Source organism: Pezoporus flaviventris, unplaced genomic scaffold (genome assembly GCF_033815535.1).
Source record: "Pezoporus flaviventris isolate CSIRO_AGI_PZ_B2104156 unplaced genomic scaffold, CSIRO_AGI_Pfla_v1 ptg000001l, whole genome shotgun sequence".
NCBI lineage: Eukaryota > Metazoa > Chordata > Aves > Psittaciformes > Psittacidae > Pezoporus > Pezoporus flaviventris.
Window position 1 is genome coordinate 51,459,220 of NW_026892549.1, and position 12,213 is coordinate 51,471,432.

The window sequence follows — 12,213 nt, forward strand, 5'->3', positions numbered from 1 at the left end:
TTACAGCTTGGGTTTCGCTCATTGAAAAATAGATGCTATGTATTGTGCGCTTCTGTGATGGCAATGCCAGTCAAATGCCATTGCTATTAAATGCTTATTCCTACCAGCTGGATGTAGAAGTGCAGTGCTGCCTTTAGGTTTCGGCATTTCTCCACTAATCCAGTAGCAAAAAGAAGTTTTGGTATAAATGAGAGTAAGACCTTTATAATCAGCCACGACACTAAATGACTGTAAGTTACTTTATCGATAAGGCATTGGCTCTGCTGAATATTTTTTCCTTTCCACAAAAATGGAAACAGAGCAACTCAGAGCTTCCTTAGCAGATGCTGAGTATTCTAAAAATATCCAGGTAAGTAAAACAGTGCATCTTCAACTTCTTGCATCTTCAACTTCTTTCTGAACTGAAACTGTTCTGTGCAGAGAATCTGCTGTAAGGAGACAGACATACTTGAAGAATATATTATTTTGTGTCAAGATCTTGCTTACAGGTTTTGTTCTCTTTGAATAGTGACAGCAAGCAAGGATACAGAGGATACTGTGTGAGAGGAGTGTGGATTAAATGAGTCTTGTGAGCTTGTTTACCTCAAGCAGCTACTGAATCTCTGGTGTTTCTTGTTCCATAATATCTTTGAAGATTTCTATTGGTTTATATGCTTACCACTACCAAAGGAGGCCAAGCTTTGTCCCTGCTGGGAAGCAAGTACTGTAATGTTTACAGAAAGGTCCTGGATTAAAAAGGAGAGACTCTTAGTTCTTTAGAAACTCTCTTTTTGTAGCCTATCAAATTTTCATGGCCTTTCTTCTGATACAGCCCAGCTGTAACTGTGCATTACTGCCTGTGTAAACAGTGTTCTGCTCTTACCATTCCCAACCCCAGAGCAACAGATTGTAGACTTTACTGTTCTGTTTTCATTTGACCTGTGTTATTCCCCTACTGCTGAGAATCACTGAGATTTTAAATGCTATCCCTGTCGAAATCAGCAAGAATAGGGCTTAGCAGTGGATGATGTACCTAGGAACTGGGAGGAAACAGGCCAAAGAGACTGGGGTCTTGGTGCGATTTTTAGTGTCCTTAGGAAAAGCCTCATTGTAAAACTTGGAATTCATGGAGAAAAATGGCACTTCTCTTGCATGACTTCATTATGATTAAATGTCTGCACAACGTTTTGAGAAGCAGTTTAGAAAGTGAGCACAGACTCTTATTTTTTCATTATTTTCATTAACTTTGGAAATATTCCTGAAGGGAGATGGTTATCTTTAATGGGAGAGAAGTCTCAGAGGAGTCTCAAATGTTCATAGGTCTGATCAATGGGAGTGACACTTCAGAACTTGTGGGTATCCTGTTGCAGATAATGTAATGGGTAAGGTTGTGACCCAGTGTATATGACAACTGGTAGGGTTTATCTGCTTTTTTCCTCTTGCGCACCATTGAAGTAATGCAAGAAAATTTTGAAAAGCTTTTTGGAGAATATCAGTGGTAAAGAACCTGACAATCCTCAGCAATTTCCTCTGTCTCTGAGGAAAAATGTCACCAACATATTCCACAGACTAGTGGATGGTGTATCCTGCTGTTTTGCTGCCTCAATAGGTGTCTGGGTAGCTAATGTCCTTTAACTACAGTAAGAATCTGCCATGTGCCTACTTTTATCAGTTATATTGACATAGCATGCAAGCATTTCCTATTTCTAAGATGTTTAAAAAAGATTATATGTGACATTTGTAGATAAATATTTTGCCTCCACTCTTCCCCAAAACTTGCAGCTGTCATCCTTTATGAGAACTCATGGTTACTGGCTGTGAAAGGCCAGACATAGCCCCTGCCAGAGACATCAAAATCTCCAATTTGGTCAGCCAGCAGATGAGCTGTTGAGCAATGTGAGGCCCTCCCTTACTCCAGAGACTTAAGTATATTGTCACTGTAGTGCTTCCAGACACTTCTGTGTGGACCAGGAAAAGGAATCAGCAATGTTTAGTCTCTCCCATGACATCAGAAGAACTGAAGTACCTGGCTGGCAAGGGAGAGAGTTTGATAAGTGCTCAGTTTCTGTGTAAAATATATTGTTTGTTAGCCACATGATGACTGTTGTGCAATCTGTGCTGTTAAGTAACTGTCAGGTCTGAGGAGCAGTATGAAGGTTAAATAATCTTGTCCTAGAGGATGTGTAGCTTGTTAAATATCCAAAATAATCTGGGTTGTCAAAGTAAAATAGCAAAGGTATCTGCCACTGACTTTTTTTGGCTACATTTTCTTCCTCTATTGAGCAATTATATCTGTAGACGAAAGAAAGAGCCTGAGAGCTCCACAAGAGAACGACTGCCAAATACAACAAAGCTTTCCTGTGCAAAGCTGGAAAGCCAGACCTCAGCCACATGGCAAGTGCTGACATGTGCTTGCGTCTGCACTTTGTTTCAGTGGTTGTGCTGCACCCCTGCTTTACCCATGGAGGTGACCAACTTCTGACTTTGTGGATTACAAGTTTTCAATAGAGGTAAAAAAAGAAAGACAACTGGTGTACGAGAGTGCCATGTTAGATGATTTGAGTGGAATTTAATGCACTTTTACTTGGATGCTGGTCTTCATTACTAAGAGCCTACAAACAAAAGAACTGTAATACTTTTGTATTTCTAAACTATTTCCATGGGCAGTGCTGCAGGTTTTCCCAATTCTCTGTTACTTGAACCTGAGCATTAACTGATGAAAGGTTATTTCTCAGTGTCACTCTTGTATAGTGTGGTAATAGAAGCTTTTTTGTTTCCATCACACTAGCAGACTAGCAGACCTTGTTGGTTGTGTCTGGTAAGCGGGTATCTGGAACAAACTGGCTAGTTGGGTAACTCTCCTTGTTTTTCTCTTTTTTGGCTATGTGTCTCCATGTCATAAGAAGAATCGTCGTAGTAAGTCTGTTCTGGGTGTGTGCAGGAGGAGTGTTTGATTTATAGCTGTGTGGAAGGAACTAAAACATATGCCAAAGTAAAATGTAATAAATATGAAAGTTCTGTAACAAACCCCTCTGATATGGACTGAAATAAATAGAAATGTTTTCTTTTTTTGAAACATACTACCTATAGTTCAGTTGCAAACCAGTCTGTTTGCTGCCTTGTAAGTCCAAAAAGAAAAAGTCCTATACTTGTCATGCTTTGAATTACACAGGCTTCCAGTACAGAGCCTGCTGTGACCCACAATGTCCCGATGTCAAAAACACAGTCACCTGAAACTAAAATGGAATAATCTTGAAAAAAAAACCAAACAACCAAATCAAAACACAAAACAAAACAACAAAAAAAAAAAGAAACCTAAAGCTTCAATTTTCTATTTGTGGATGCATTTGTTGTAATAATTTTGCTTCAAAACTTCAAGCTGAAAAATAGCTTTTGGTATCTGTCAGGCATTTCTTTCAAATATGTTTCTTATTTTATGCTAGATTCCAAAGATGCATGTTAATGTTAGCTACAGACAGATGAAAATTCCCTTCCTTCAAGGGCAAGAGGAAAATCTTTTGTGTCAATAGAGTAGGTATTTTTTCTTGTGATTTTGAAAGCTAGAGGACAGTTGAGTTTTCCAGCAGTGAAAGAAGAAATGTATGAAAAAGGAGAGAGGAGTCAAGACAGCAAAGCAAGATAGCATTGAAGATAGAAATATGAACAGTCTTTTCTTTTGACAGTATTGAACAGAGCATATAACAAGTGAAGGAACAAGTCTCAATGTGGTCGTCTAGCTTTCTGACTTACTAAGCACACCAGGAATTCTTGGAAGATGCTGAGCAGAACAGCACATTTGGGGGGAAAAGGTGAGGGGTTTGGAAAAGAGAGAGAGACAATATTCAGAGCTGAATGTTGTAAACTGTTATAGCCTGAAAAGGCAGGCCCTAGGCTGAAACTTCTGAGACTTAACAATGAGGAATGGCTTTCCCTTTGTGTCCCTTCTGAAAGGATCCGAGAAGGTTAAGATCAGAAATGGTGTTTATGGAATGTGATCAGCACACCAAGAACCAGTTTATAGTTGGAGCAGAAGATCAGCAGAAGTAAAAAGAACTAGAAGGGCATGAAGCTGAATTGCTTTCATTTGTCTTTTTTCCAGATATGGTAACTAATCCATTTGTCTTTTTTCCAGGTATGGTAACTAATCTAGAGTTTTGAGAGTCTGTTGAGAAAGTTAAAGAGATACTGTAGTGCCAGCTCCCTCTGCTGTGCAGGTGAAATCAAGAGTTTCTGGTTTTCACCATTGTCTCTCACTTCATTAACCATTAAGTTACATATAGATGGAAAAAAATGAGAACTTCTAAATTAAACAATGGAAACTGCAGCCTAATCTTTCACAGACGGTAAAATGAACGTGTTTCTGGCAACAAAGACAGGCTTCTTTTATCACGCTTTTTGAATCCCTCCCAAATTTTTTTCACTAGCAATCCTACTACAGCATGAAGTGTGAACATCCAGCTTTTCAGTTTGCAGCCATGCAGCAATTCCATCACAATGGAAAAATCGCTTATAATATAGGCACTGTTTACCCTCAGTAGGAGAACAGAAGGAGGTTTATAGAGGTTTATTTCTGTATTGCCTGTGGATGATGCAATTTACATAGAGTATAGTGAGAGTACCTGAGGGAGAGGTTGCTGATAATCCTTTGAAGGAAAAGACCTTGCCACTGGCAGTGTCATCCAGTCTGGGAGGATACCAGCCACTTTTGTCTGAGGATAATATGGAAAGCATCTGTTTTCAGACACTTTCATTAGATCATTCCATTAGAAATGGAAGCGCTGGATTTTTTGACTGGGAATTATGCACTGAAAAAAGTATGCAGTTGTATTTTATCTATAATAGGTCCTTGTAATTCAAACCGACAGGTTTACATAAAATGTGGGCTACTAAGTATGTGAATCAAGTTTTAAAGTATGAAGATCAAGCTATAATTGAACTTGATAGTTTCATCTTCAATTATGATGTAAAAATGTCGTGTGATGAGCATTTTTCTTACTCAGTTTAAATTATTTCATGTGAAACTCTGGATCTCTGCGTCAGAAGGTTAAAGTCAAATAATACATATTTCTGTCACAGACAGAAAATTATTGTTAGTAGAGGCATATGAGAACAGTCTGGGGAAGTGGTGATTGTCTGTAGGAGCTGGAAGTGATGGATCACCAGGTGACTGTCATGACAGAAAGGGTGTATAAGAATAACTTCTACACAGTTTTGGGGGTTATTTTCGTCTTGCTTAGCTTTAGAAATCCTAGTTCCTGTTTAAACTGTTAAAGATACGGAGTTGCTAAAACGGGGAACCTTGGTGGGCTAGATGATAGTTTAACCCCTCTACAATGTCAAGAGTGTGCAGCTCTGTTTTTGCTCACTTACGGCTTTCTCTGAGACAGACTCCTGTGATCCCTGAAGGAACTGTAGAACATGATCAACTTATATGACTACTGTATCTTTCCCTTTGACAGCTGCACAGTGTTCTGGCAGTGGGCTGAGTGAGAAGCAGGCAGAGGAACAGTTTGGTCATGTTTTCCACTGAGCTAACCACTGAGCACCTTATGCTACACACTGGTGTTTAATAAATTAGCTCTCGGAGCATGAGTGTGAGCAAGTCATAATTCATGTACAGCAAGAAGGTATATATTTAAATATACACTGTGTAGATACTGGTAGCTGCTTAATAAATAGTCACCATAGCAAGTACTAAATGATATCCCCCTTTGTATGAGCTTTAGGAGGAGTACACCTGTGATACATATTAGAGAACCTGCATCAGGTCATAATGTTCCCTCTTGTTAGTTCACTTTTATCTATTTACACCATTTCAAAATCGTTTCTGTACTTTCTTTGTGCCAAAATTCCTACTTTTTGATTCAGGGGACAGCCCTGATGAATTAATTTTACCTGAAGCCAGCCTTTAAGTCATTCTCCCCACACTTTGGAAGATGCTTTGGCATAGAGGAGTGGCTGGAGCCTTATGAGTCATTACCCAGCTGGTAAGCAAGATTTTTGTTGATCAGTTAACTGAAAACAAAATAGTGACATTTTTGTTTTGAATGAACTAGAGGCTTCTACTTCACTTTCATGAAAATAAGTGTCCTTCAGCTCATTTCAGCTGTGTTCTTTAGTTCCAGGAGACCTTACCATAAATGAGGAGAGTGTTGCGAATAACTTGCCCTTTGCCTAAAGGCTTAACTTTTCCTTTAAGCCTGTACCCTGGCAAACATGGGATTTGCTTTCCAGAATGTGACCTCATATTTTTTAGAATAAATAAAGTAATAATTACTAATGCTCAAGCAAGAGGTCTTCAAGACAGTCTTTCTGAATAAATTCCTTTTAGTCCTCTCCAGCAAATTTGAGGGGAGTCTACAGACAATGTGTAGTTAAGAGTCATGAGACTATGAATTTAATTTTAAGAAAGTAAAAAATACCCTAAAACCTGAAGCACTGGCCAAAATTTGAAGAAGCCTGAATTTCATTCAGCCTTTAGGAGTACAGCCAAGGCTTGGAAAGATACCTTCTCCCATACCAAACGTTTTGCTTGAAGTATATAACTTCTTGTTCTGTACCGAGACATAAGTGCCAAAATATTTGAACTTTAAAGTGTATGGTGCTTAGGTGGGAGAACAGAAAAGCTTGTATCTCATCCTAAATAAACTAGGTCCTTTTAGGTGGGCATTACTCTGTGTAGGAAAAAGATTAAGTCCTTCTGAGATGAAAGAAATACAGTTGTCAACACGAATGTCATTCAGTAGTTCGTAGTTTGCTAGGAGTGAATCTCTTCTGTTCCTTTCGTTATTTTGCAAATGATAATGAACTGTTTGTGGATTGAAGAAAAGAAACATGAGACTGCTATGTTTAACTTGCAGGTAAACTTTTGATGTGAGAATACATTAGGAGCCCAGAGTTACACTGGCTAATGTAGATAATTAACAACATGTATTCTGCAAAGGTATTCTACATCAGTCGTTACATATCCCACCTTCTCTGAGTGGTGGAACTTGTGTTTTACCAATATTCTACATACAGATAACTCAAGCATATAAACTATTCTTTAATATTTTAGCTTTAGTTATTTTCAGCATCTTAAAGTCTGGTTCTGTTTCCAGGAATTACTCAGAGTGAAGTTCAGTGGGACTGACCCTCCCAGAAAGTAGAAGAATCCAGGTCTTGTTATTTTTAAGGTGTTGCCTAAACCTGTTTCAAAGCCAGTTCTTTAGAGGAAAGCAAAGTCCTAACTCATCTGCTGAATAGGAATAACTTTTCTAGTTAGAGTGGAAAAAGCATTTCATCATGTTGTTAGACCAGCCAAACAAACCTCTGATGTGTTATTCATCAAAATAATATATGGCTTTTAGTAGGAAAAGAGAAGACGTATTCCTACTGCAGCAGCAGTCCTGGTATTGTGGCTGTATCACAGAATAGGCATTTGTATTAGTGACTGTAACAGTAGGGGGGGAATTTGATTGTTGCTTTCTTCTTTTTTTTTTTTTCCTGAGGTCTTATTTGAAAGTCAGTGCAAATACTACAATATTTTTAGAAAACAAATATTTCTGCTTATTTTGCATAATCCAGACATCTATAGAATACCTTCCTGCATTGAACAGGGCAAAGCCAGCATCTTCCAAACACTTAATGTAATGCCATATCAAGTGATACCTTTCTTCCCATTCTGAGTTTGTTCACAACTACCTGTCTTCACTGAGAAATACAGTATCCACCTTTTTTGAGAACCAGGCTTTAAAATTTAAGATTAAAAATGATGATCTAAATGGTGATCATTTTGGTTCTTTTGTGTTCAACTTTGGTATGGGGGCTTAGTACTCATATATATTGTTGATCCCCCACATAGCTCTTTTAACTTTACTGCACTATATAGCAGTTAGCAATGTAAATTGTGATCTATGGCTGGCATTGATACTAGAGATGATGCCATAAAAGGTGGAGATGGGAGAAACAGGAATTCTCTAATCTGGATTTACAACTGCAGAATAAAAGCATCAATGCAGGAATACATGGATTTAGGAGGCAAACTGAAAACAAAAGTAATTTGTACATTGCAGTTGTACAAATGATTGTAAGGCAGTTTTATGGGATATGCTTGCAAGCACACACACTGAAAAAGTATAGACGTTTTAGGAGGAGCAAGGCAGTACACTGCACAGCTATTCTTGATGTTCTTCATGCTGTACGTCTCTCTTCACTATTTACTTCACTATTACTCTTAACTTTGCAGTTCACAGGCTCCATGTATGAGCACCAAAAGTCTTACTTTTTGTAGAGAAGTTTGGGATTTTCCAGCAAAATGCTCTTAATACAGATATTTTGCATTCTTGCTTCCGTGTGGCTTTGTTCAGTATTGAGATTATTTTCTCTCAATCCCCTATGCTGCTTTCTGAAAATGTGGCATTTAAAAAAAGATGCTGAAGTAGTAGCTAACTTAAACAATGGCTTTGTTTTGTATTCTTGAGACATTCAACATGAATTAAAATACATCAGTCTTATTTGGCATTTAAGAATGATCATTACAGCTAATATGAAATTATTCTTGGTTTAAAGCTCTCCAAACACAGTACAAAATATGAATGTGCATGTCACTGTTTTCAGGTTGGGTTTTTAAAAGTGAGATTAAGAATAATTTTTGTTTCTTCATTCTTGTCTGGGTTTAGTAAACTAAACACATTTTCTTACTCTTTTTTTAAACGTTTTCAGTGTTCATAAGGGTAGTAATATTTTTGTATTGAAAGCCTTCCTTCTAACTACAAGCTAAGGAGTCAGGAGATGCTGAATGTGCTGATGGAATTCACCTCCTGACTTCACAGTACATTCTTTTTAGTTTTCTGATTTATTTGGTTGTTATTTCATGCAAACTTAACTAGTACTGCTTGAAAAAACAAACCAAAACAAAACTGAAAACCAGACATCTATGTGATCATTTGAGCTTACTATCTAAAGATATTCCATGCTATCTTGGCTCTTCTCTGTGCCTTTGGCTAATGGGACCAGCAGGGTCTACCTTTGTGTTTTAAGGCCCATTATTTAATAATATTTAAGTAATTATTTATAATTATTAAATAACATTTAAATAAATATTAAATTAATATTTATTTAATAAATAGCTGGTAGGTTGACAAAGATAACTAAGATCTTTGTGACGCATTATCCAGTTAGAGCCTGGGTTCTCCTCAGTCTCTACCCATCTGACATTTAATGGGCAACTTTGCAATCAGTAAAGTGTTTATTTATCATACTGTAACTCCAGTGTACCTGGTCAGCACCTACCCCCTGAGTAGAAACAACAGCCAACCAGGAACTTCACTTTATTCTTTGCTGATGGAAACTGCTGGAAGGTCGTCTACTGCTCTGGAGAAGAAGAAGCAACAGCATTTTTCAGGAGCAGAAAGACAGCATAGACATAACTGATGACCAAATCTTCCCTCATTTTTATTTGGCACTCTTCTAAAAGTGTGTCACTTTCCTTTCTACTGCACAAAATATTGGATATTCCCTGGTTAATAGCATTAAGGATGGAATTTGTCATGTGATGCACATGATGTTTCCAGCTTAAACTGTGCTTTGAGTTACTCAGAATTTCTGTTTCAGAGGTGTTCTTTCACCTAATTTATGAAAATTGCTGATGAGATGAATAAGAAAATCTTCCAGCAGCATCTGTCCAGACACAGCTGGAAAAGTCAGTGTCATGCTCTGCTAGTCACTGGCATGTGGTAGCCAGGTAGTAAATCTCTGCATCAGGAAACTGAAGCTTCCTCTGTTTTATTGATTCTTTACAGATACTTTCTTTCAGAATATGCAGAAATAAGATTATTATTGAAGGCTAATCAGTAAACTTTTTTAATTCCAAGACACTGTGGCATGGTTAAATTATTCATGCCAAAACACAAAACCCCACCTGCAAAAGCAGAAGAAAAATCACAGTGATATTTTAACATTTATTAAGAATTGCTGTGTGAAGGTTTCTTTTTTTAAGAAAGATATCATTACAGTTTTAGGATGAAGAAATCAACAACAGCGTAAATGGAGTCATCACAGTTCAAGGAATTTGCTTGCTCTGAAATGTGTAGCTTTAAAAGTATAATTAGATCACTTTTTGATTTATGTGTGTTTTGCCCCTGTCAGGTCACAGGCTTTGTACAGTGGTGTGTTTTTTTCTTCAGGAAGCAACCAAAGCGAAGGAAATGAAATACTTCAACTCTAAGTAACTCAGAGCACACTTTAATGATCATCTCCCTCCTTCATGAAGGAAGAGGATGGAGAAAAAGGAGATGGGAGGCTGAAGGAAAACGAAGTAACACGTTATGTAGTTTGCATTATGGTGTTGGAATGTTTAATGCTCTTGATGGCAATAGTTCCCGCCTGTGTATATTTGAGGAAGACCACTGGCAAAAATAGCCTTCATAAGTGTTTTTTCTAGAAGCGTTATCAATTGCTTCTTGCTGACAGTTTTAGTACCGCTTATGCAATCCTTTTTTTTTCCAGAAAGTCCATTATCTTCTGATTCATAAATCTAAAACTAAAACTTTACTGTATCTGTTACCTGGCCTTGCTATGACAAAGTGCAGAACCTCATGTCTATAGCATGTTTTTTTTTTAAGTTAAGAGGAAAGTAAGCTCATTCATTAAGCACTTGCCAAAGCATGCCTTTGAGTTATTTCTGTCCATCTCTTCTCAAATATGTATTGCTGGGAAATGAGTGTTTTGTGCATGAAAATGGATTTTTGGCCTTCCGACCAGCATCATCAACTACATGTTTTAAAAGTTTTTAATCTTCCTTCCCCATTTGTTCAGCATTCTGTTAGAGATTCCATTTTGAAGGAACACTGAATTTTCTTTTGTATTTTAGGCCTGGTTTGATACCTTAAATAAACTTTTTTTTTCAAGCAGCAGCCTCATCACTCTTTATTCTTGTGTTACAGTGAATTAAAACAATTGCACGAGAGAGTGTCTGTTGAATTGTGCTTTTTGCTGAGTGCTACGGTTGCATCATTTAGTTTTTATGGCTACAGTTTCAACTGGAGAAAGTCTTGGGGGGCGTATCTGGTATTCTTGTAATGCTGCATAGTGTTGTTGCTCTGGAGTTGTAAGTGTTTTAAACTGTGTGTACTTTTAGTTGTTAAGAATCTCCAGCATTTCTGAGTAAAACAGATGCTGTGCAGCAAACCCCTTTATAAGGTGGTGTAGCTTCCTTCTGCAATTACATGTTTTGTTTTGGTTTGGAGAGCAGCTGAAGTTGTGGATGTGTTTGTTTTATGTTTTCAGTGGGTCTGCTGGAGTGGCAGCTATGACATCAGCCCAAACCCGAATTACATAGTCACTGGAAAATGCACACTTTGAACTGACCAGCAGTGAGGGATGTTAGACTGTCAGAGTTTATGCTGTGGAACAGATGAAAGGCCAAGTGCACCAACTGCCAGTTAAATGATTCCTAAAATAAGACGGTGAATTTTTTTCAGCTGAAAGGTCAGGTTTTCCATAACTCCTCTAATCTTCTAGTTACAGTGTCTGGTTTAGAAACACTACTGCAGAGGCAGCAATACACAATCCAAGTTTTATCTCATTAATGGAGTTTTTATTCATATATATATAATTTATGTCTATGTAATTGTTTTTAGAATCACTGTAACTGCAGCGTGGGGCACACTTTATTGTCAGTCTACCCTTGAGACAGGCACGGGGGAAGTTATTTTTTAAGCCTCCTTGAAGAGAGTTGGAAAATCTGTGTCATCTCAGACAATGCTATCAGGTGATGAGAACGGGAATGACAGAGTCCTAACGTTGCAAATAAAACTTCCAAGTATTGGAGACTCGGCTTCCTGCATCTGTCTGGAATTGCAGATGCAGGACAACTGCTGATCTGGGGTGTCTTTCCTCAGCTGATGGTGGGGTGGGTGCCTCTGACAGATGTGGCCTCAGTCCACATCTGGGGTGTCTGGGTAGGGGCTTGCAGGCTTTCTGTCCTTGCTTTGGCTGTGATGTGACATGCAGAAGATTTCATCAGCTCCATTTTAATGGCTTTGTGGCTGTGATGCAGAGAGTTGACCAATGTACAGGGGGGTTGTACAGGGGGGTTGTACAAGGGGGTTAGAGGAATTTGCTTGCTTAAACAAAAGTATTGTCTGTTGTAAATGCCTGCTAAGCAGAACAAAGGCAGCTGGTCCTATTGATAAGGAAAAGCAGACACTTGGTCCTATTGATAAGCAGCTATTGATAAGGAAATGCAGGCAC